The sequence below is a fragment of the Bison bison genome, unplaced genomic scaffold, assembly GCF_000754665.1.
Source record: "Bison bison bison isolate TAMUID 2011002044 unplaced genomic scaffold, Bison_UMD1.0 scf7180017864155, whole genome shotgun sequence".
NCBI lineage: Eukaryota > Metazoa > Chordata > Mammalia > Artiodactyla > Bovidae > Bison > Bison bison.
In genome coordinates, this window is record NW_011494727.1 from 13,637 (window position 1) to 17,489 (window position 3,853).

Below are 3,853 nucleotides of genomic sequence, written 5' to 3' on the forward strand. Positions count from 1 at the left end.
GTGTTCCTTCCAGTCCAGCGTTTCTCATGATGTACTCTGCATATAAGTTAAATAAACAGGGTGACAATATACAGCCTTGACATACTCCTTTTCCTATTCGGAACCAGTCTGTTGTTCCATGTCCAGTTCTAACTGTTGCTTCCTGACCTGCATACAGATTTCTCAAGAGGCAGATCAGGTGGTCTGGTATTCCCATCTCTTGAAGAATTTTCCACAGTTTATTGTGATCCACACAGTCAAAGGCTTTGGCATAGTCAATAAAGCAGAAATAGATGTTTTTCTGGAACTCTCTTGCTTTTTCAATGATCCAGTGGATGTTGGTGATTTGATCTCTGGTTCCTCTGCCTTTTCAAAAGCCAGCTTGAACATCAGGAAGTTCACGGTTCATGTATTGCTGAAGCCTGGCTTGGAGAATTTTGAGCATTACTTTACTAGCGTGTGAGATGAGTGCAATTGTGCGGTAGTTTGAGCATTCTTTGGCATTGCCTTTCTTTGGGATTGGAATGAAAACTGACCTTTTCCAGTCCTGTGGCCACTGCTGAGTTTTCCAAATTTGCTGGCATATTGAGTGCAGCACTTTCACAGCATCATCTTTCAGGATTTGAAACAGCTCAACTGGAATTCCATCACCTCCACTAGCTTTGTTCATAGTGATGCTCTCTAAGGCCCACTTGACTTCACATTCCAGGATGTCTGGCTCTAGGTCAGTGATCACACCATCGTGATTATCTGGGTCGTGAAGATCTTTTTTGTACAGTTCTTCTGTGTATTTTTGCCACCTCTTCTTAATATCTTCTGCTTCTCTTAGGTCCATACCATTTCTGTCCTTTATCGAGCCCATCACTAGTCACCATTATTTTTCTTCACAGACTTAATCACAGATATGTTACCACAAGAAACAAGACATAAATCTTTAAAATAGGCAGAACACAAGTAATACAGCTAGAGACATTAATCAGGTCCTAAGTAAGTTAGCAGTGCTATCTTCTAAGGTGTTACAAGGCCTTCCTCTAGAAAATGTCACCCTTGTGGTGAAATGGGTATTTCTTCCCTTGAAGAGATCTGGTTAAGGCACAATGCAGATGAATAATGCACACTAGAGGAGAGGGAAGAGGCTGAAACAGACAGACAAACAATGTTATATTTAAATTTTTCTTGACTTGTCTTAAAATAGGAATTTTATTTCATTGTTTCTTAAGATCTTCCTTCCACGAGGACCACCTCCTGGGAGCCTTTCCCCTCCATCCAACCTGCTCTTGGGTGAAGATCACATGCTTCATGGCAGTACAGGAGTGAGGGGGCAGTAGAGGGGGTCCTTCCCCTCCATTCCCCCACAGCTCTGCTTCTCTGCTCCTCTGGCCCTGGTGACACCAGGATGCTGGACTCTGTAGCTTTGTGGTTGAGACTGGGAGACTTGTGGGGCCTTCACAGCCACCAGTAAAGAGCTGCAGGTCTCAATGCAGGGGAGCAGTGGGCATGTACACATGTACACACACATGTGCACTGAGCTTGCATACAAGTACACACCTTTCTAGAGAGGCGTCCAGGTGCTGTCATGGCCTGCACAACATCCTGTGATGTTGGCATTGGGGTGGGGCCCAACATCTTGCATCACAGGCTGGGCCGTACCCCCAGGCTCTGGTTCAGGTGTGACTGGGGTCAGTAGAAGGGGCTCCCAGAAACCTAGGTTTGGGTGAGGGTGGAAATTGACTAGGACTCTTCTGAGTGCTAGGCAATTTGGGGCAATTAGAATATGTGGACTTTGTTTTGGGTTTTTATTCGTTTGTTTCTTTTCTTTCATCTTTGAATTGTGATTGAAAAGGACATTATCAATGTGAAGAATGTTGAACTGTCTTCTCTATGATTAACAGCAGGGACTAATAGGAACCAGAAGCCCCAGAAATTTTTTTAAAATTATGTACATTGGTTTAGATTACATTGTGTCTGAGCCCCAGAGAATCAAGAAGCAGCAACAGAAAGCAACTGGTACACAGAAACACACATACATGAGTGTGTCCTCTCACACTCAAGCAATGCAGTTCCTTGGACAGTGAGACCAGCAACCTCTATCCCATCCCCGAACACCTGCCCAAGAAAATTTGAAAAGAAACTTCCTCTTTAAGAAGAAAATCACTCACATGTATTAACTTTAAAAATGCCTTCCAATATACAATAGGTGCAGACAAATACTACTTTATTCCACTCATACGTGGTACCTAGAAGAGTCAAATTCATAGAGTCAGAAAGTGTGTTGGTAGATGCCAGGAACAGGAGGTGGATGGGAGTTAGTGCTTAAAGGGGGGAGTTTCAGTTTAAGAAGGTGAAAAATTTGGGAGAGAGATGATCTTGAGAGTTGCACAATGTGAATGCGTTTAGTGCCACTGAACTATACAGTTAAATATGGTTAAAGTCACATGTTTTTTGCTATGTGACTTTTACCATGATAAAAAAAAAAACCTTAAAAAAAAGAAACCAATGTAAAAAATGTCTTTAATCAAAGAGACCCCAAAACAGGGTCACTCAGTAATTTTTGCTCTCCTGAACAGAAGATAGTAAAAATAAATAAATAAATAAAACACTGAGGCTAACATCACTTTAAGGCTGGTAGTGGCCATGCCCTTGTCCCTACAGTGATCAAATGCTGTTTTATCACTGAGGCAAGCAGGCCACATCACTGCCCCTCACAAACACTGCAGACAGGTGTCTTCACGACCATACAGTTCTCTCAGCTCCTTTTTTTAAATTCCCCAGACACTAGCTGGGATTGAAGGCATTCACCCCTGACTTCCTCTAAGATGCCCTCTAGGCAGTGGGTGTTCAGTGAGCCTGCAAAAATCCTGGAGCCACTCTCAGGTGGAGCTGAGCACCAGGTGGGGCCCAGGGATCCAGGGTCTCTGCTTCAAGACTCTCGCCCACTGGGAATTATTGACCTCTAGAGAATTTTTTCGATGTAATGGAGATGTAGCCTATATATCCCCCTCCACTGGGAGAAACGGGGCCCGATGACTAGCTACCCACCCCACCCCCAAATGCATATACAACTAAGGCACCCCCAGGGGACAGACACGCTTTGACAATGAGGCCCCTCCCGAGGCCCAGGGTGTGAACAGCTGCACAGAGGGCTGTGTGCTGTGGAGTCAGCACCTTAGGGTGGGAGGGGGCGGTGGGCAGAGGAGGAAGGAGTCTCGGGTCCTGATGGATCAGAAGAAGGAAAATGGGGAGAGGTTGTCAGGACACCGGAGATGAGAAACCAAGGATGACCAGAAAAGGGGCAAAAAGCAGAAAATGTAGAAAAGATGAGAAAGAGATAAAACAGGACACGGGCAACTAAAGAAAACAGGAAGGAGACAGAGCAGAAGGAGGGAAGGAAACAGAAAAGAGAGTGAGATGAAAGGGGAAGGATGTGAGGAGGGAGAGAGGGAGCCAGGAAGAGGGCATCAGAGGAATCCAAACTCTGTGAAGATACTGAATGGGAGCAAACAGAGTCTGGAGCACTGGAGGTATCCTCAGTCCCCACAGAAAGCTGGCGGGCCTAGTACAGCAGCTCAACCACGTAAACCAGCCCGTTGACGGCTGTCAGGATGGCCACAGCCAGTCGCTCGTCTCAGGTGCACACGCAGACTGTAGGGGAGTCATCGACGCAGTCCTCGTCACTGGACCAACGAGGGTGCCCGTCACACTCCTCACTGAACTGATAGAGCAGCCAGAGGACGAGAGCGCTGATGTAGAAAAGGACAGAGCGGGTCACCACAACCTGGAAGATGGGCAGGGGGTGAGTAGCTGTCCTCCCAGTCATCCGGCTTCAGCAGCGTGGCCACGGCTGCTGGGATGAAGCAGACGGAGTAACGGCCAA

At 46.2% G+C, this 3,853-nt stretch overlaps 1 pseudogene; it reads right to left on the reverse strand.

Moving 5' to 3' along the window:
* Window positions 1–3,851, reverse strand: part of LOC104989430 — a 6,509-nt pseudogene extending 2,658 nt beyond the window's left edge.
* Between the last annotated feature and the right edge of the window lie 2 nt (window positions 3,852–3,853).